The sequence below is a fragment of the Quercus suber genome, unplaced genomic scaffold, assembly GCF_002906115.3.
Source record: "Quercus suber isolate HL8 unplaced genomic scaffold, Cork oak 2.0 scaffold_297, whole genome shotgun sequence".
Classification (NCBI taxonomy): Eukaryota; Viridiplantae; Streptophyta; class Magnoliopsida; order Fagales; family Fagaceae; genus Quercus; species Quercus suber.
The window spans coordinates 1-23,085 of NW_027069753.1; the positions used below are offsets into that span (position 1 = coordinate 1).

Here is a 23,085-nt window from a genome sequence, read left to right on the forward strand (position 1 = left end):
CTTCTAACCAACATTTACTACAACAAACAACCAAAATCATACCAATGTACTTATTTAACCAAAAAAATATCATTGCCATAAAATTAAAAATTTAACCAAAAAAATAAAAATTCATTACAATATCAAATAAAAATACCATTGCGATAAAACTATGATGTGAGTTTTTTACCTGAAGTGATACAAATTTTACTTGAGTCCAGACGCAACTGTGGAGCAGAGCTGTAGAGTGCAACCAGTTCAGCCGAAATGCAAGACACTCTCAATGGGGAGGGATGGGCAGATAATATATGAGAATAACTCGACTCTACGGATTTCGAGTATACTTTATAACTCGATTAATACAATATCGAGTTATGTTCAAGACTTGTACCGTACACCTGACACCAAGACAGGATAGACAGATGTTTAACAAGCGCATAACTCGATAGCTGCATAGTCGGTTATATAACTCGGTTTTCAAATTATCGAGTTTTTCAGAAACAAAATGCCACGATGGTAGTCCAAGTTCACACATAACTCGCTTATTGAATAATCGAGTTTCTCAATATAACTCGATTTCCCGTTTGTCGAGTTACAAAACAGGGGCATTTCCCTATTTAGTTTGGAAAAAAGGGCATAAAGCTGCTATTTTTGCCCAAACAGGGCATTTCCCAATTTTGTCCCTGGAATTCTCAATGATAAAGACTGGCTGTACTTTCTTGGCTTGGAGGGCATTTACGCTCATGTTGCTCATAGAAGGGGTATTGTACTGAAAATTGATATTAAAGTGGAAGCATTTACTATGCAGACCAGGCTGATGTTCCATCTAGCAGATCTGCATCCATGTGAAATATCTAACCTTTTGGATTGCTATTCCAGGGTTGTAAGCAGTAAGCCATTAACTGTTTTCTGCTCTTTATGGGGTATTTGGGGTTGTTTGATGGTGAGTGATTTAGGGTTTTGAAGTTTTGGTATTTAAGGTTTGAAATGTGACAAACCAATGTGTGTTTGTAAGGTTTTAAGTAGCTGGGAATTTAAGAAACAAAAAAGGAAAATAGTCAAATTCTAGGCATCACACTTAGGATTTCCTTGGCATCACACGTCAAACAAAGTTTCATCACTTATACAAATTTAGAAAACTTCTTCTTCTTCGCTATAGAATAGAAAACATTACATCCATATAAAGAGATGACTAATACCCATAGAGAGCATTATATCCATAGAAAACATTACATCCATATAAAAATTTAGGAAACGTGCACTTTACAGTTTATTAATCTGCTTGCATATTAGTTTATTAATTCTAATATGGCTTTGCTGCAGTTGATTGCTACTACTACTCTTTTTCTTTCTTCAAAACTTTACCTTAAAAATAAAATCCTAGGTCTAAAAAGCTCTGTGTTCATATTGGCCTCTTTTGGTTTAGTCTTTCATCTTTTACAGAATTCTCATTGTACAAACTGGCTTTAGTTGCTCTAACTCATACCTAGTTCCATAAGCATATTGTGTGTTCATTTCTCAAACTAACTGCTTATCATTTTTGTGCAGTATGGCTGCTGCAAATGTTGGGCGGATTGACTATACACAGCCTGGACCCATTGACAAGTCGGCATTGTCACAGCAGCTCAAGCATTGGTCCGAAGCTATTTGGAATGGGCAAGTAAAGCACAACACTAAAGATTTAACCGATGTACATGCATTTAATTCATACAATGTATACGCATTTGTTGTCATATATTAATCCATGGTTTCTGTTCTATGCAAGATCCAGGGTTTGTTACTTGCCGCAGTCGTAGTTCAGAGTTTAGGGTTTCAGATCTACTTCTCCCACTATATAAAGGAAACCCTAAGCCATGTTTTTGAGACTGAAGAGAGAGAGATTAGAGTGCCTCTTGTGCCTCTTTTGGTTTTAGGGTTTTGTACCCAAACCTCTCTAAAGTCTTGGTTGCTTGAGAGTTACTCATGTTGCTCATATTTTTTGTTTTGTGTAAATCTCTTGTGAGATCTAGAGGAGCTTTCCTTTACACAAAGCTTAGGGTTTTCAAGGAGGAGATGTTATCTACACCTTGATTATCAACTCAGTTGTTGCCATTGAAGCTTAAAGATACACAAGCGTGGGTGCTTGTATCTGGTGGTGAATCTAAGAAAGAAGGAGTCCGTGGATTCGGAGCTTGTACGTGGTCGTGTCAGTAAGTTTTACTGGTGGGTAGCAATAAGAAGTCGAGTGTAGGGGCTTGTAAGTCTTATTGTATGAACTTCGATTCTTTCAAGATAGTGGATTCAAGTTTACCTTGAGGATAGCTAGGTTAAATCCTCTCCAGGTTTTTACCGTGTAGTTTCCTGGGTCATCATATCATTGTGTTATTTACTTTTCCGCTGCTTTATTCTTGATATGATTGTTTGATTATGATAACCTAGATTTGCATAATTTGACTAAGTTAATCACTTAGCTAATTAACTAGGTTAATCCGGTTGTGTTAAGGGGTCTAAAAACCGTTCAAGTGGTATCAGAGCAGGCAGCTCTCTATTTGTAGATCTCTTGATCTAAGAGCTGATACTTGACCCCTGTTGTCATGGATAATTTGAATTGTCTTTCTGATCATGCTTCTGCTCATGCTTTTGTTGATTTTATTGATGTCTATGAAACTCTTCGTAAGGAATTATCTAAATCTTTGAAAATCTCTAAGAAATTTAAAGAAGAGTTAAAATTGGCTAATCTTGAAAAAGAAGATTTGATTGTGAGATTAGCTGAGTCTAATAAAAAGAATGAATTTTTGAAAAATCAAATTTCTTTTCAAGATGAGAAGATGAAAAGTTTGGAACAAGAGTTGGTTGAATCTAAAGCTAAAATTGAAAATTTGACTAGTACCAAGCCTGTTGTTGATAACAGAAGTGTTTCTATTTCTCTTAAGCTTAAAACTGAGAAAGTTTATATCCCTTCTTTTAAGAGGAATAATAAAGAAAAGGTTTATTGTGCTAGGTTAGACAAAGGTAAAAGTTCTGATGTTGACGCTGAAGTTTTTAAACCTAAGTCTAAACCTACTGTTAGAGAGCATAATAGATTTGTTTTTGTGCCTACTTGTCACTGTTGTGGTGTTGTTGGTCATATTAGACCAAATTCTTCTTTGTTGAGGCAAAAACCAAAATTTGAGACTAGATTTGCTATTAGGAATACTAATGTTGCTAAATTTGTTCCTGTTTGCCACTTTTGTGGTGTCTATGGTCACATTCGTCCTAATTGTCATAAATTGAAATTTAAACATTCTGTATTTCAATCTAGGATATGTGATGATATTTCTCTTGCCATAAGTCCATATAAATTGTTTCATATTCTTTTGAAAAATTTAAGCTTGTTGGCTTATGAAAGGAAATTGCAGGATTTTAGTCTTTCTCAGAAGATTTGTGTAATCTCTCAAATATACTCTGCTTCACATGGATTTTTACCTACAAAGCCGAAGACTCGTGCTATATGGGTGAGAAAAGATTCTCCAAGTACATGTTGTTGAGTTGTCCCTGATTTAATTCTTTCAATTAATTGTGGATATGTTTTCTTTTAGTTTTTGGTTGTTTTATTTTCTTAGGTTGTTTTGATTATTCAAAAATCCAAAAACATTGAAAATTTTCAAAAAGACAAAAATATTTTATTTTGTGTCTAGTTTTATTTTTCTTGAGGATTACATCTATTATGATATCTCTCTTGATTTAGAACATGCTTGACATTGTGGAGAAACTTGAATAATATGCTAAGCTATTTCTGATTTTGTGTATGTACAAGTTTGTACATGTACTCAAGGGTTAATTAAGAAATTGATATTTCTTGTTTATGTACCTTCTATAGCTTAGTTAAGCACTGTCATGCATTGCATTTGCATTGTTCATTTAGCATAATGTGTGCTTTTTGTTCTTGGTCATAATTTTTTTTTTTTTTAAAACCAAAAAGATTTTTGTGTTTTGTATTATAGATCTTGGATTTGAAATTAAGGTTGGCCATATTATCTTTACATAACATGTTTATGTATCTTGTTTAGCTTGGATGAGCTTATTTATTGCACTTTACTAGCTAAAGCTTTGTAGTGCATGATGTGTGGGAAAGATGTGTATGGTATTTGATCGCTTTGTCTTGATCTTGAAGTCACATGCCTTTGATTGTCGGACTTGATCCTTTTTGAGAAAGGCATAAATAACCATCTCACCACTGTTCATTAGCCAATCATGAACACCTTAGTGCATATCGTAAGATTTTATGCTCGAGAAAGTGTAGAACATGCACAAAAAGAACATAAGGTATAGCCTCGGTTTAATTTCTTAATACTTAAAATTGGTGTGTACTATTAGGCTTGATGCCAAATCACATAATTAAAATTGGTGTGTATATTATGAGGCAAAATTCAAGAAACTTACATAATTGCAAGCTTATGTTCTAGGAGATGTGAGAGTTATATGATATAACTCTTTAGGTGATAGTCTCTTTTAAATTCTATGTGATGAATTTGGTAGACTTTGTGTTTGATTTCTATTCATAGATCACCTTACATGTATCTCAAGTTTTTGCTAGTTGCACACATTACACAAGTTACTCTTTACTAAACCTAGTACATTTTATTGTGTGTGATCTTATTGTGACCATCCAAGATTAAAAGTTCCTTGATCATAATGCAAAATGTGTTTAAAGCTTGAGAAATTGAAAATTCTAGAGCTTGAATGTACCCCATTTGGGGTTTTTGTTCAATTGGGTTAAAATTGATTAAATTGGCTTGTTGGATTGATGTAATTGATCATTCTACTCTGTTTTCTAACTTGTGTGATGATTAATTGGTCAAATTTCTTTCAAAACATACAAGTGGTTTTCAATTTTTGGGTTTTTTTTTTTTTTTTTTTTTTCCAGAAATTCTATGCTCAAGCCAATTTTGTGAGTTTGAACTTATATTGAACTTAGTTTCACTGCATTACAGCATGCATCATGACATATTTTTTCATGTATTGCATTGTTTTCTGTATCCATCTTGCAGTTTTGCAATCATATCTCTTATTGTTTTCACACATAACATGCATACAATTTGCTAAATTGGGTACTCAACTTGATTTAAAAATTGATTGATTAATTTTTGAGTTATGTGCTTCTAGTATATGCTATTTTTATGTGTGAACTGCAAAAAATATTTTTCTTAAGAGATATGATGGATAATCAATGTGCCAATATTTTCTCAACTCATGCAACTGTTTATGGGTCACATAGTGCCAAATTTGCATTTATTGAAAGAGAGACTATTTTTCTTCATGTGTATCCTCAACTTAGTTTTTAAGTTTGTTTTGTGTCTTTTTAGTTGTCCCCACCTCCTAATTTTTCCCCAAAATTGTTTTTTCCAAAACTTGTTGTGTTTTTCCTATTTTTTATAGGGGGGGAAGCTTGTTTTTTTAACCTTTGTTGTTCATAGGGGGAGTTGTCTCTATTTTCTATAGAGTTGAATTGTTTTGTGTCCCCTTGATTGTCTATTTTCTCTTGACCTTTGTTACTCTTTGTTTGAGTTATCTTTGTCAATACGTGACAAAAAGGAGGAGATTTAGATGAAATGTAGGAATATGTGGGAATCTTGTTTGTTTTGTTTAGGGGGAGTTGAAATTGTTTTTGATGTATCTAACTTAGGGGGAGAGTTAGTTTGCATATTTGTTGATTTACTGTTTTTTAGTCACACATACATTTATGCGTTTTGTTTAGTGTTTCATGAAATATACAGGTTGATTCAATTGAGCTGTTGTCTACACTTGCAACTGATGGATAGTGATTAGGTTGAATTTGTTGTAATGGGCATTTTATTGTATTGGTTTGTTCTTGTATTTGAGCTTTTCATTTTGTTTGAAAGTTTTGTCACGAATTGCCAAAGGGGGAGTTTGTTAGGTTCTAAATATTTAGAACAATTGGCAAATCGTGAACACAAACTTGTCTAGAGATAGATCTTAGATTCTATAGGTTTTATTAGACAATACTCAAGGTGATTCAAGTCAAGATTCAAGAACATACAAGCTGCAGGGAGAAGACTTCATATTCTGCCTGGTTCGATCAATTGAAGAACAGGCTCGATCAATTGAAAATCGTATCTGCAGAATTTTAAGTCGGCCCAAACAGCAGCTTAAGCCCATTAAGAATAAGGTTTCAGATCTACTTCTCTCACTATATAAAGGAAACCTTAAGCCACGTTTTTTAGACTGAAGAGAGAGAGATTAGAGTGCCTTTTGTGCCTCTTTTGGTTTTAGGATTTTGTACCCAAACCTTTCTAAAGTCTTGGTTGCTTGAGAGTTGCTCATGTTGCTCATATTTTCTGTTTTATGTAAATCTCTTGTGAGATCTAGAGGAGTTTTCCTTTACACAAAACTTAAGATTTTCAAGGAGGAGATGTTATGTACACCTTGATGATCAACTCAGTTGCTGCCATTGAAGCTTAAAGATACACAAGCGTGGGTGCTTGTATCTGGTGGTGAATCCAAGAAAGGAGTTCGTGGATTTGGAGCATACACGTGGTTGTGTCAGTAAGCTCTATTGGTGGGTAGCAATAAGAAGTCGAGTGTGGGGGCTTGTAAGTCTTATTGTATGAACTTCAATTCTTTCAATATAGTGGATTCAAGTTTACTTTGAGAATAGCTAGGTTAAATCCTCCTCAGGTTTTTACCGTGTGGTTTCTTGAGTCATCATATCATTGTGTTATTTACTTTTCCGCTGCTTTATACTTGATATGATTGTTTGATTGTGATAAACTAGATTTACATAATTTGACTAAGTTAATCACTTGGCTAATTAACTAGGTTAATCTGGTTGTGTTAAGGGGTCTAAAAACCGTTCACGATCAACTGCATAAGTACACACGATGCTACATCCTAGTGTTACTGGGGGACACAATATTCATGGACAAATCCGGCGATAGGGTGCATCTAATGTGGGTGTAGTAGTTGGAAGACCTTCGCAACCCACGAAGGTACAATTGGGGAAGTGCTTGCCTTGCATGGTTGTACCGAGAGCTATGCAGGGCAAGTGAGGGCACTAGTTAGATTGGTGGGTGCTTATGGTCCTCCAGTGCGTGGTCCACTATCCCTGAAGTAAGTCTCTACCTTATACACGTCATATACATTATGTGATCATTACCTAAGCCCACAATCATGTAACTTGATTTTGTTTATTTATTTTAAAGGCTTCTAGCAATTTTTTATGTCAACATAAAATTTTTTAAAAAGAAGTTCAATATATATGATTACATTAATATGTCAGGAATTTTGTGACTGTCATGTGGCTTGTATGTGCTTTGTTTTTTATAAGGACTGTTCCTTATTCTAGTGATATTATTAATTAAGTAAATATCTATAAGATTATCTCAGTAGTTATATGTGATTACATTATTGTTTTAACATTGGAATTATCTTAGTAGGAAAGTTCTAGATATTGATCCCTTGTTCTTGATTATAGGTGGTTGTGGGTCCCAAACAAGAAAAGTAGGCCCACCCACATCTTCAGGAACAGGTATCACGAGCAAATAGCTTCAATGTTGCTAGGCCAAGTATGAAAATGCATTGTTTTACATGTTTAGGAACAAGATATAGGTTTGGTGAACTTTGAAATATAAACATTGTTGCCTAATGTGTTGTGTACTTGTTTTTTGGCTGTTGTAAGTGGTGTGACAGCCATATGAATTTGACTTAGAGGACCTTCCCCCATGGTGCGTTGCAGGGAGGGCCGTGTGGACAGCAACAGTGCCGCTTGTATGTTTCCACCTAGTAGAAAAACATACACCGGATTGTGTCATTCGTCAATTTGGGATGATTCAAGAAATTCCCCGCACTATTGACACTGACACAGTGCTTCATGACATTGATTTGAAGGGGAAGGTCGGTGTTGATTGGATGCGAAAACATGTTGTGCATATCGATGAGAGGGGTAATCGCCTTCAACGATGTTGTGAAGCAGTGCTTGGTGATATGCCTCTACAACACGAGTACCATAACTGGTTCAAAAGGGTAACTCGGAGGTTCATCGATAGGCTCGGTGCTATAGTGACTTTGCTAGTAACTTCTCAATGTCTTCTACATCTTACCGTAATTCTTAGCATGAAACACTGTTTAGAGAACATGATATATGTTACTACATTTTCTGCTTAGCACTTAGTCTCCCTTTAAGTTGCAATTATTACTAGCAGAACCAATTCAGAACCAACATTTATTTTATTATCGATTGGCATTGTTGATTTGGTATTGCATTACTAATATGTGTGTTTTTTCCATGTGCAGATTGAATGTTGCATCCGTTTGTTGAGGCGTCACCCAGTGGGCACGGAGGACCATAAGGACATTACTGAGGTGTTGACGGCAGTGTATGCAATTGAACGTGTACAATCTCCTATCCCTAGGGCCCCGAATGAGGAGGCAGCTACTCCTGTGGGCCCAAGCACTAGCACAGCTCCAGCCGAATGTCGCCTTCGTCCACCTATTGCTACCCCTTGAGTTGTCCCTACCCCCGATCCCTCTCCATCCACCCCACATCCATCCCCTAGGCCAACCATCCCTTCACTCACCCCACATCCATCTCCTCGCCCCACCATCCCTCCACCCACCCCACCTCCTTATCCTGGGTCTGACATTCGTCCACCTACCCCACGATCATTTCTTGAGCTGTCACCCATTTGATCCTTTGACCTGGGTATTGATCCAACCCCACCTAACACGCAGCAGGAGCCACCCTCCCACAGTACGGCTATTGGCCCTTCTTCAGCCATTGACCCACCCCATGTTCAGGCTGAGCAAGCTGTTGGGTTACTTGCAGTGGCAAAAGGTTGGCCGAAACGCATATCAAAGGCATCTCCTTGTGGGACAGGGGGCACAAACATGGACACAATGTTGGGCCCGAGGCATCTGATGAAGGACATGCAAGACCTCCTTCTTATTATACGAGACGGCATGAGGTCCAAAAAAGGTAACTTAAATGATACCTTTTGCAAAGTTTATTTTACAATATATGAGCAGCTAAAAAGCATTCTTTGTTCTGATGGTTAGTTCATTATATTCTCTGATGAAATTAAGGATATTCATGCTCAAATATTATCCTAGGAACATTTGTACTTCCTCCTCATTTTTATAACTTTAACTTATTACTATGAGTTAGAATTATGAGATATCTAGACCATAAATGTTGATAGTAAGTCAGTATGCAGTTTGCTTGTAGATCTTAAGAACAATTGAATGTCAACTTCATGAGATATCATGGACCATAAATTTCTAAAATGAATGACTCCTAGAATCCAACAAAATTGAGCACTGCGTACTTATGTGTATTTTTTTTTGGAACAAAAGAAAAAATAAAAATAGAAATTTAGTTAAATTCTTCTAATGGTTAGTTTTGCAAAAATGATTCAAGGAATTGTGTTTATAAAATCATTTTCCCCTTTGATCAAGAGAAGTAATATATCTTAAAGTAATGTGGTGTGGGTATGTGGGGAAACACGTCATTGAAACATATAATTTATTCCATTTTCTTGTATGGAACAAAAACTTAGTTCCTTAATGAAATGCAGTTTCAAAATAACCTTTTAGGAATTAAGAATGGTCATAGTTTAAAATAGGTTTAAGTGCAAACCACACAACTAAATTTTTTTAATATATACAGGTATAGATTCTAAGATAATTTTTGTGATGCAAATTTTGAAATCTATAACAAAGGATCTGTTATAATGTCGCTCTAACTCATTTTCACTTGTTACTTTCATCAAGATGATGATGCTACGAAAAGGCTGGAAGTAGTGAAATTCAACTTCAGCACAATAAAAGTAGCAACAAAATAACTTTTCTAATGCCAATAAGCTTAGAGAGGCCAGATTTGGTTGATTTTCAAGTGGCTGGTAATCCAAGTCATGATAAAAAATATATAAATTTTCGTTCAACCATTGCAGCATTGAATATCTTATATAGACATACTAAATTAGTGTAGCTAATTGATGCATGACTGCACTGCAACTTCTAATTGTTATGGGATTTACAAAACGGATTTTCCTACTTCGGGCCCAAACTGTGTTCTGTTTATTGACATTGGTCATTGTGATACCCAGGTCTCTATTGCATCATTTGTGGCTGGGGATATGAGGATTTTATCACATACTTTTGACAGAAGCTTCGGAGGGAGAGATTTTGATGAGGTTTTGTTTAAGAATTTTGCAGCACAATTCAAGGAGCAGTACCATATTGATGTGTACTCTATTTGAGCTTCTAGTGTGTCGGGAGAAGTAGTTGCAAATGCTGAGAAGTAAGTTTTTTTATGGTTGAAAAATTGTATAGCATCAGTCAAAGAATTGCTGAGGCAGTGAGGTGTTACCAGGCATCAGAAATGCATCCCGTCCTGGAGATGGAATTAAAATACGTTAGAAAGAGGTAATGCTCAGTCAGGGGTTTTCTAAGGTACCTTTTAGTTGCTAAATTTGAAGGGAATATAATGCGCCTAATGCTGTTAAGGAGGTTTCGACAGGTCAATTTGGTTTGGATCGTTCAATAAGGTCCCTTAGCTTCCTTTTTTATTTTGTGATGTATTTAATTGCGGGCAATTAAAGGAGCTGAGCCTCATGAAGTTGAGGAGTTTGAAAATGTGCTCTATGATTGTGTTTTTTATCAAGAGCTTATCTATTTTTCAACTTTGCTCAGTACGTAGGGTCCAAGGAAACTAATGAAAAGGCTGATGAGGTTCTAAAGTTGGATATTTTGGATTGTTGGACTCCAGAAAATCACTATCGACGGTCTAAATCTAAATGGTTACCATTTCTAGATTTAGACCATCGATAGTGATTCTCTGGAGTCCAACAATCCAAAATATTCAACTTTAGAACCTCACCACCCTTTTCATCAGTTTCCTTGGACCCTACCTATGAGGTCCAAGAAAATGGAGCTTGAAGGTGCTAAAGGTGTAGAAACAGCTCTAAAGTTGGCAAGGAAATGGGGTTACGAGAAGAAAAAAATTTCCAAAGATGAGGTAGGTGCCATGATAATTGTTAAACATTAGCTCTGATACTAAGTTAAATAGACAATATTATTAGCAACGTGAAAAGTATAGAATAGGAACACCGAGAACACAAGGGTTACATGGTTTAGCCTTGTCGGCCTACATCCATGGAGGAATCCCTTAAGGGCTACATCTTTATTGTATAAGAGTGCAGTACAATAACATATGTTACAATAAACCCTAACATGAGTATATATAGTCGACTAAACCCTAGACTACTAGTACAAGCAAGAATGGGCTTGGGCCTATTACATTGAGCTAATATGACTAATATATATCTCTAACACCCTCCCTCAAACTCAAGGCAGAAGTTTGATGAAGGTTTGAGGTTGGATAAGCATGAGAAGATCATTTGGAGATGCCTTGAAAAATGCCTTTGAAGAAACCACAATGAAGAATGTGCCAATTCACCAATTTTGGAGCTTCAAATGAAGAAACGGAGTCCAAAATTGGAATCTACGCGAAAAACTGAGCAAGATAGGCCATTTTGGAAATTTTGACTGTTGGTCAAAGGTCAACGCAAAAGTCAAAGTCAATTGGTCCAAGGTCAAAGTCAACTGATACTGGTCTGGGTCGGTTCCAGGTTTTTGGGTCGGGTCACGGATCGAGTAGCAGAGCTGCTGACGTCATCCTATGACGTGTCGCTGACGTGGACTAGGCTGATGTGGACGTGCTGTGTGGCTGCTGACATGGAGTGATGTCGTCATCTGGTGACGTCAGATGACATCGGCAGCAGTTTTCAGGCGCGTGTGGCACATGCGGGTATTCCACCGGCGCGTGCTGAACTCCGGCAGGCGTGTGCAAGTGCATGCGAGGGAGATTGATGCTCGGACTTCTGGGTTTGGCAGATCGGCGAGCTACGAGGCCGTCATGGCGGTGCGTGTTGCCGGAGGAGGATCTGCTACTGAAGAATCTGAGGTAGCACGTGGATAACTACGCCGCAACAGCGAAAGCGCGTTGGGGCGCGTGAGCTGTTTTGGGGAGACCAGCTTCCTGGGTTTTGATCGCGAGAGGCCATGGAGCACGTCTATATGGTTGGTTTCATCAGGTGAAGCCTCAATTTGCACAGATCTGATATTAATGTCACGGGTATGCTTGAGTTTGTGGATCTTGGACACGGCACTGAGCCACGGTGGTTGCGAGATGTCGTGGATTCTAAATCTAGCAGACAAACATGTGTGACTTCTGATGGTGATGTGCACATGAGAATCTTCTTAGCTTGCTAGAGATGTTTGCTTGATGCCAAGAACGAAGTTTGGCTCTGATACCATGTTAAACATTAGCTCTGATACTATGTTAAATAGACAATATTATTAGCAATGTGATGTGTTATACCATGTTGTATATGCTAAAGTGGATGCGGAATAGGAAAGTATAGAATAGGAACACCGAGAACACAAGGATTACGTGGTTCAGCCTTGTCGGCCTACATCCACGGAGGAATCCCTTAAGGGCTACATCTTTATTGTATAAGAGTGCAGTACAATAACCTGTGTTACAATGAACCCTAACATGAGTATATATACGCGACTAAATCCTAGACTACTAGTACAAGCGAGAATGGGTTTGGGCCTATTACATTGGGCTAATATGACTAATATATATCTCTAACAATAATTAAGCTTATTTTGATAACTATCTTAAAAATTCCCAACTATCATGTTTTGTACAAACCACTTACATATGCTGGGATATGAATTCACAGGTACACTGCAGGCATAGTTCCAAGATCTGTTTACACATCTGGAAAATCCTCCTCCGCTGCAGGGTTGACTGCAACTGTGGCCAAAGAACCAGAAACTGGTGAATTCTGTATTGAGGTAGAATTTAATTTATGTTTACCCTTTTGTAAATTTGATCCATGAATTGTATTGGATCCTATCAGTCACAGCACCTGTGTTGGGTTAGCAGGGAACTAAAAGACCATTTTCATCAAACTGCCAAAGTTTGATATTTTTATTGTCCAAGTTTGTTGACATTATCAGAGGGGGTCTATACTTTTGGATCAATAGTTTTCTTAATTTGATCCATTACTAGGATATTATTTATGATTTTCTTTGCATTATATAAGTCAAAGGGCTAGGAAAGAAAGGTCTGAGATATTTCCCAACAGAGGCATATGGTGATTAAGCTGTCTGGAATCGGTTAATCAAACTTGTAATCATTTTAGTAGATATATCATAATTAAGTGTGATGGGATTTCCAAAAACTGAATAATTTGAACAGTAAGATTTTAGACCAAATATCTTGTACCCTTGATTTTTTTTTTTTCTCATGCACTTATGACTCCTAAAACAAATTCCATTAGCCATCGCTAGTGACTCAACAGCATTACTGCATTCTCTACTAAAATATTAATGGGATTCATATGCAAGTAGTCCAAGCAATGTATGACTTAAATATTCTTTTGCAATGTTTGTCAAGTGTGAAATCATCAAGCTTGCATGTCATTTTTCAATTGTACTGTCTTGTGTCAAACTTGTTAAGGGAAACATAACATTGTGTTGTGTAAGATTTCCAAATTAAGCCACATTAGTTTTGTTAAAAGGAGAACTGCTGGATTTGCATTGGCCATCACAGAAGAATGGAACTGGGACTTGCAAGCCGCAGCATTAATATTAAGAACATGATGTCTATACTAGCTTGGTAATAAAATGCAATAGCTGTTGACATACTTAATCCGGATGCAACTCACTGGGCTCAAACACCCATCAAGAGGAGAAAGAAAGAGGGGGGTGGGAGGCTTTCAAGCTTGATGTGCTATATAGTTTTTAGGTTATATATTTAAGTGTGATCTATAATAGAGTGTTCAAAGCAAACATCTATGAGAAAGGCAAGGATGCTTGGATTTTGAATTTTCTTTTTGGCCTCTTGTCATGTGTCTAATATCTATGCATATCAAGCAATGTTGTATATGGTCTGATATATCTCATCTGGCTCTAATTTCAGGCTGGTGCACCGATGCTTGCTGACAATGGCATTTGTTGCATTGATGAATTTGACAAGATGGATATCAGAGATCAGGTAATTAGTTTATTGATTTATTTAAAACAAATTGGCATTTTATGCATAGAGCAATTTCAGATGTCTAATATGTAAATGGACTTGAAGGTGGCAATTCATGAAGCCATGGAGCAATAGACAATAAGCATCACAAAAGCAGGTATACAAGCAACACTAAATGCTCGGACATCAATTCTTGCTACCGCCAACCCCGCCGAGGGGCGATATGACAAGTCTAAATCACTTAAGGTAAGAATTTTGTTATAGCTGATAGGGGCACTGTGAAGTGTTCTCAAAAGTGCATGGGTTTTTGTCCTAGTCTTTCACGCTTTTTATATTTTATATTGTTGCATGAGAAACGTGAGTCCTAGTCTTTACAGCAGTGTGACTGATTACATTTGAGGTTTTTATTTATGAGGGCTAACCTCTTTAATTTATGTTTTCTCAGTATAATGTGGCTCTCCCCCCTGCTATTCTTTCAAGATTTGATCTGGTATATGTTATGATTGATGATCCAAATGATCAAACTGACTACCGCATTGCCCACCACATTGTGAGAGTACATCAGAAGCGTGAAGATGCACTCGTTCTTGCCTTCACAACTGCAGAGCTGAAACGTTATATTGCTTTTGCAAAAACTCTGAAACCCAAGGTCTGCTGTTTACAGTTTTCTCACTCATCAGGCTATTTTTTGTCAGGAGAAGCTTCTTTAGCCAATGTGCTCTGCTTCTGACAGTGTTTAAACTAATGCAGCTAACCTCAGATGCTAGGAAACTGTTGGTGGACTCTTATGTTGCTCTCCGTAGAGGCGATACAGCTCTAGGGAGTAGAGTTGCTTATCGCATGACAGTAAGGCAGCTGGAGGCACTGATCAGACTGTCAGAAGCCATTGCTCGAAGTCATTTGGAAACACAGGTGTTTTTAAGTTTGGCAACTTACTAATCTGCATTGTGATTGTAATACATTCTGCATTACACTTAAAGAGATTTTCTTTTGCAAATACATCCACGTCATGTTAATGTAGTGGTGAAATTGCTAAAAAAATCCATAATCAGGCAAGAAAATAATGAAAATTTGTTGAAGATCCTCTCTTGTCTTTCTCTCTCATGTAGTTTTTAGGCTATAATGTGTATTCTATTTTGCCATGTAGTGTGGAGTCTGGCCAGATTGATTTGTCAGAGTTTCAAGACGAAATTCGTGATGATGGCAATGTTGGTGGTGATGGAGATGGAAATGACGGCACTGGTCAAGATGATGCTCAACCAAGCAACTCTACAGCTGAGTCAGCTTCTGGGGATGTTGGTGAGATCACATCGCCTATGCTACTTATTTAAATTATTCATTTTTAGACTTATAGACAACCCATATATTCTTTTTAATTGTTTTATGATGTGCAGAAAGTGGAGCACCCAAGCTCTAGTTATGCGCCTTAGACAGCATGAAGAAACTATAACGCAAGAAGGTAAACCAAATGCACCCTTTGCCATTTATTGTTTTAATAGATCCTTGAATATCTCATGAAAGGCGATATTCAACTAAACATGTGTTGCTTTAGAAGTTGTTCATGGTTTATTAATTCTTCATCATTGTAATCCATGGCCTTGAAACATTTTGTGGGCTTCATTTTTGCAGGGACTGGGCTGGCTGGAATGAGACAGAGGGACTTGATTCAATGGTATATGGCTCAGCAGAATGTGAAAAATAACTACAGCTCCATGGAGGAGGCAGCAACTGAAGTTTCCTAACTTAAAGCTATTATAGAGGTAAATCAACAGCAATCTTGCATCCTACCAAGTATTATAGGATCAAATGAATTAAAAAAAATGGTATCTGTTAATTTTACATAACAAGTACTTTGTAATGCAGAGTTTGGTACGAAGGGAAGGCCATTTGATAGTGGTATATGATGGTAGGCAAGCAGCGGAGGGTGAAGCTGCAGCGCAGCCCACATTTGTATCTAGAAATGACAGAATTTTAGCTGTTAATCCAAATTATGTCATCGATTAAGGAGGCAAAGCTTTTAAGACTATGAAACCACCTCATCTATGGTCTCGACACTTCGTAGTTTTCTTCATGTAACTTAGCCATGTGTTCTACAGCAAGTTAGGCTCTACAATTCTATGGTGGATCTGGTACAGATGAAAGTTTGGTGCCATCAACAGCCTAGTGCGTCTTAGACAGTTTACTAATGCAAGGAAGTATGGTTGCTGGACTGATATTTTCGATTTTTCAATGTTATCTAAAGTACAGCTGGCTGCTGCCGCAAGAGGTGAATTTTTCTAGTAATTAGTTGTAACTTATGTCAGTGGTGCATCTCCTTGAATCTTAATCTATTTCATTGTGAAATTGTTGAGTTTCAAGCTGTTAATTGTAACATTTTTTTGTTTTGTTTGCTGAAGTGTTAATTGTAACAGTTTCTTCAATCTTTTAGTACTATAACCAGCTATGTGGAAACCTCAATTTAGGAAAAATCCCATATTTGATTAAAGTAAAATTCTTCAATTAAGCATAAAGTGACACCTATAACTCACTTGGAAAGTAAAATTTCATACAAAAGTAATTTCAAGAGACTTCTAGCTCAATTTATGCCTCTTGGCATTTTTAATATAGATTTCCATTCAAGATTCTTATTCTCTCCATTGTTAATATCGAATTAAAAAAAAAAATACAAGAGTAATTAATTCAATTAAAATGCAATTGCACATGCATTTGAGCCTTCATGCAATTACAAGTGTCTTGTACCAAAAGAGACGGTCGCCTAAGAATTGGTTTTTCCAAAAAAAAAAAAAAACCTATGAATACTCCTCAACTAACTATATCATAATTAGACCCACTTTTTAAAGAGAGATTTATTTGATAACTTGTTTTTAAACGCTCCATCTTGCCAAGCAAGCCACAACGTACAATTCTAAATTGTTTGGGGGCATGATATGATCAATTTTCCAAAGAGAGATTGCCAACTTTCATAGCATCTTTAGAAGTTACTATTAGTCCGCAACAAGCTTGTCTTTTCAAGACACTCTTTTATTTTCAAAATTATCATTAATAGAGGAATGACCATTCTTGAGAAGATTGACTTAATGATGAGAATGATAGGAGAGGCATGGTGTAGATGAGTTCTAAGCTTATGGGAGTGAGGCTGTGAAGTTGGAGTTTTCTCTAATTGAAGGGGCATGGCGTAGACACAAACATCACACGTATCTAAAAATGATCATGTGTCACTTTCGTGTCTTATTCAATATATTGAACCAAAGCTAGTCTTTTTAGGCCACTCTCATTTCGATTCAAGAAATGGTGCAAATTTGTTGATGTAGTGTGTGGCTTAACATACCATCCCACACAATTTGGTCATGGTCATGCCTTGACCTAAGGTGGATTTGGGCTTGGGCTCTCTTGAGAGAACTTTTGTGTCAAAATCTTTGACATATATGTTATATCCAGACCTGAAATTAAATTTTTTTTTAAGGATATCCCATTAGATATTTTTCGTATTTATGAGAAAACTAATCCTGCAAAGAAGTTAGACCAGTAATTTAATTCTTCAAGGAAGGAAGCCAGTCTCATAAAGGAACTTAAAATCTCTTGCTTTCACTCAATAAGCCACTATTGCTTACAAGTTCATCAAAAAACAATGTCATGCTCATGCATATGTGGGTCAAACAGCTTTAGACCCTGTGGCCCTTGGAGTTGGATGTCACTGATTCTACCCACCCCAGATTTTGCTCCAATCTGAACATGACATGTAATTTGAATTTCATTTATTTGCTATCATGTATATCTGTGACTATGAACTATAATGTTAAGATAAGATGGTATTATCCAGAAGAAGAAAAAAATGGTATTGTTAAAAGAATGATTAAATTCATAATTTTTATAGTTCTAAGATGGTGTTTAAACTTTTAGGACAACTAGTCGCAGACCCGTGCGTTGCGCGTAATTATTTTTTTAAGGAATGTCTCATTGTTATCATTATTTTGTAATTTGAACTAACTTAATGAAGAGAAATGCATTTCATAATCATGTTCATCACAAAATAATTTTTTATTATTGTAGAATTGTTTTATTTAAATTTTGAAACCTTAATTCTACCATAGTTGGTTGACTAATTTGTACATCTCTAAGTCAATTATACACATTTTGCATGCTACATGTAAACCCTATTTTCCATAAGGTTGAAATAATGTGGGAAACATTTGATTCTATGGAAGTTAAAAACTAAAATTCTTATATCTTGTCTTAATGTTGCCTCAATAATGTTAAATAAAATGTCAAAAATGGAATTTTGCAAATTTCCATCTTTATTTTTTATATATTTCTATTATCATTGAAGAATATCTTCTTTTTATTTTTGATAAGAAATATGGTTTTCCAAATTAGAGTTTGATTAGTTTTAAATTTAAATTTTGTATGATTATATTTAATTATATGATTTAATTAAGTGAATGTAACAATTGATTTTATTGACATTCGTAAGATCATCTTTAATTAATCTTTTACTCCTTCTATCAAGCTCTTTGTTTTCCAAGTAACGGTTACTAATTGACGTTTGATTTCTTAATGATAATTCTAATGTACTAAATATGCATTGTAATGTTTATTTTTATTTTATTTTTTTCATTCCAATTTACTGCCATTAACTTAGTGTATCCATAACTATTAGTTTTTTTATGATATGTTTGGTATGATATTTTATTGTTGTTATTATTATTATTATAAATTTATTGTTTCTAAAATAGCATGTGTTTTGTATTCCATTCTTCTATTGATGCATTGTAGCATTTCATGGGAAGACTTTATGAGAACAATTTTTATTTATTTGAATTTAAGTAAAGTATTTTATGTTTAATTTTTTAAAATAAAAAAAATGATAGAAAATATAAATAATGCAATAATATGAAGGATATGGCTGAATTTAAATTTTGAATAAAATAAGATGAAAAGAAAAATAATAAAAATGAAATGTATATCAATAAACACCAAATTATTCTGAAGAATACAAAAAAAGATAACAATTTGAAACACAAAAATAAATTGTATCAACCCCTTAGAATTTTGAAAAATACAAAAATCCATTAACCTAAAGTAGAGATGCAAGAAAAAAAAATCCACAAAAAATCAAAAATATATATATGTGTGTGTGTGGAGAGAGAGAGAGAGAGAGAGAGAGAGAGAGAGAGAGAGGGAGAGAGAGAGAGAAATTATGCATAGAATGGGAGAGGGAATAAAAAAAGGCAATTAAATGTAGATAAATGGCAAGATGAAAAGTGATATTAAGGTAGAGAGTAATGGAGAGATGAAAAAGTAAAAGGAATGAGAAAGGTTAGAGAAATTGTAAAAATAAGTTGAGAATTTAATAATAAGAAGAATAGTTTTAAAAAAAGAAAAATATGATATTTTGATTGTAATATAATAGATTTTTTAATTTTCTTTAAACATTAAAAAAACTATAGGAAAATTTGAAAAGAAAAAGGATAATAACATGGTCGCGTGACTACAATGGAGCATAGTAAAAATAAATGCTACAATTGATTTTATTACACTATAAAGTTTTTAATGTCGTCCATAAGGTCATCTCTATTTTTTTTTTTTTTAACTCCTCCCATCACGTACTCATCGGCTCTTTATTTTCTAAATAACAGTTACAAATTGATGTTTAATTTTTTTTTCTTTCTCTCTCTACACTTTATTACCTATAAATCTCTCTCTTCTTGTTTATTCGTTGGCATCCTATTGTTTTCCCAAATTTGATAATAATTCTAATGTACTAAAATATGCATTGTAATGTTTTTTTTTTTTTTCATTCCATTTTGCTGCCATTAAATTAGTATAGCCATTACTATTAGTTTTTTTAAGTTATGTTTGGTTTGATATTCTTTTTTTTTTTTTTTTTTTAATTTAGTGTTTCTAAATTGGTATTTGTTTTGCATTTCATTTTTCCATTGTAAGATTTCATGGGAAGACTTTATAAGAGCAATTTTTATTTATTTGAATTTAAGTAAAATATTATATGTTTGATTTTTTTTTAAATGAGACAAAATATAAATAATTTAATGATATGGATTATGGAGGATGTTGCTAAATTTAAATGTTGAATAAAATAAAATGAAAGAGATAATGACTCTCTATCTCCACTATTTCTCTCTCCTAATTTGATTGTGGGTTTTAAACTTTCAATTTGGATAATAATTTGTTGCTCATGATTTAATTTATTAGGAATTGATTGCAATCAACAGTTTTAGTGTTTTCCTTCCTTTGGGTGAGCTTCCAAACTGGCTTGAGTACAAGAGTAAGGGATCAATTTTATATTTTGTTGTGCCCACGATAGTAAAGCAAAAGATTTGAGGATGGTCTTTATATGTGATATTTGCAAGAAGCTTTCATGATATGAATGGATTCACTATAATTTATAAATTAAAAAATTATACCAAGAAAATCACATGGCAATATTGACAAAAGAATTGTTGTGTAATACCATGTTAGGAATATTTGTGGTTGCACTCTATTGGAAGCCGGAGATGAAATGGAGTATTCAATAATACATAATAAGCAGTGGTTACCAAGTGAAGAAGTTTGGGGTCAACCTGATTTATGACAGTGATGAAAAGAATTACCTATCCTGTTTTGAACCAATAATCAAAAATGCATGTCTTCCTTGCAATGATGATTATATACTATTTTTATATTACAATAAGATAATATTTTACAATCAAATAAGAATTAAAAAGATAACAGCAGAAAACACAAAACTAAATTATATCAATTCAAAGTAGAATTGTAAAGAATACAAAAGTTCAAAATTAAAAAATACACCAAAAACTGAGAGAGAGAGAGAGAGAGAGAGAGAGACCTTTTTGTATGTGGAAAAACAGAAAATTATGCATGGAATGATTGAGAGAACAACAAATTTATAGCAAGAGGTTAAGCATAAGAAGAGTCAAAAATAAAAGAAGATAAAGGGGTAGGGGAATAGTGATATTAAGTTAGAGAGTAGTGGGGATATGAAAAGTTAAAATGGAATGAGAAAAGTTGAAGAAAGTATAATAATGAATAAGAATAATTAAAAATAAGATTAATATGATATTTTGATTTTAATATAATGGAGTTATTAATTCACTTTAAATGTTAAACAATTATATGAAAAATTGAAAAGAAAAATATTATGACATAGCTACTGATGTGGCTCAACTAGAGCGTAGCAACATTAAATGCTACGCTTCAGCTTTTAGTAATATATAGATTAGTAATTTAATATTTATTTATAGGATATATAATAGATGGTGCTGATTCATTGAGATAAAATTGGAGGCCTCAAAAGTGAAATATTTTTGTCCAGAATTGATCAGATAAGATTTAATAAAAATCTATGGAAGCTAATGCATCCCAAAATCAAGTCCATACATAGTTAACATTAGTTTTTTTTCCCCCTTTTCATTACCGATCAATTTTCCTTTAGTCCTATCCTATGAGAACTCCTTTTGCTTGTGTGATGCAGACTTCTAAGAATCAATGTGTTTACGTTTGAGAATATCTCAAATTTGGATAGGATTAAGGATAAATTAGAATTTATAAGTCTTATCACTATTAATTACCAATAATCACTTTCGTTTTCAAGATGAAAAGGAGAGCATTTATAGTCCATCCTTGTCACTGGAGTTCTGCACTCAAACGCTATACTATGTCATTTTTCTTGGTGCTGATTCCAAGCACCCCTAAGTCACACAGAAGTTCAAGATGTTGTGACCTGTGATTATTAGATGGTAGGAAATGAGCACCGCATGCCAACTTTTCATAATATTTGTGCCCTTTTCAATCTTTCTAAAGCGCTAACAAGTAAGAAAACTGATGCACTAATGCTTTTTTTCTTCAAAATTTCAAGGAAGCTTTGAAAATCAATATAAATAGGAGGGAAAATAAATAAATAAAACAACTCTCTTGATGACAAGTTATACAATCATTGCCATGAATGACTACAAAATTGTAATGTCCAGCCAAAGCCTCAAGAGATGCAATTGCTTCCATTCAGCAACTATGCCAGGCCGAGACTTCAAAACTATTTATGGCCAATGCCACTGGAACAAATCCCAATGGAAATCAAGTCTCTAAAACTCGATTTCTTGAAACTGGATTTTCTTTTAATGGAAATCGAGTTTCAAGACTCGATTTCCACTAGGATTTTTTTTCCTTGCAACTACTCCTGCAGCAATAAACCAAAATTAGTTTTCCCTTCCCCTGTAATAGTAAACTAGATCCAAAACACATCACATGAGCAGCGATAAACAACTAGATACAAGCATATGAAACTAGTCAAAGGAACAACCGGATTAAAATAGTTACTATTCATGGGCATTATAGTTACCCTTTTAGCACACAAAAACATTCAATACTAGCTATCATTGCTTCAAACAAGGCTCCTATGGTTGAACTTGCCAAAGTAATATCATTGCTGACATTATAGGCAAAAGCTGCACAACGCAACTAATGTAATGAGTACAATGGATAGCAAATAGTTCAATTACAACAACATTCAGCAATAAAAAAAAAATAACAACTAAGTCAATACAACAATCTACATAGTCGCCTAACACTTGTCCATACTGATACAACATACTCTACATGGTCACCTAGCACTTGTCTATACTGATACAACATAGTCTACATAGTCGTCTATCACTTGTCCATACAAAAGATAACCACAAGTCCCACATACAATGCCATTCCAAAATCGAGCTTGCCTGACAAACATTAAAATACGGTCGTTAGTTTCCAAATGCGAAGAACAAAAACCAAATGAAATTCTGAGCATATTATATAAAAACAGTGAGGGCACTTGCCTAGTTTATAGCACTACCACTTGTCGAAGCCCCATGGGAATTGGGACAGCTTCTGCAGTTATGCCCCTCTTGATGACACACTCCGCATCGTTGCCTCAGTTGAATCTCCCTCAAGTCCAGATCTTCCCTTCGACTTCCCCGTTCTCGCCGTACCCCATCCATTTCATTCCTTAATCTTGACTTCACAGGACAACCTTTGGCCCGTAACAGCTGTGGGTCAGGCACCCACTGTGGTCCGCGAACGTCCCT

The 23,085-nt window shown here is 35.1% G+C and overlaps 1 pseudogene; it reads left to right on the forward strand.

Annotated features, from left to right (window-relative positions):
- Positions 1-1,527: 1,527 nt before the first annotated feature.
- On the forward strand, positions 1,528-16,465 carry LOC112032832 (DNA replication licensing factor MCM6-like; annotated as a pseudogene).
- The last annotated feature ends 6,620 nt before the right edge of the window (positions 16,466-23,085 follow it).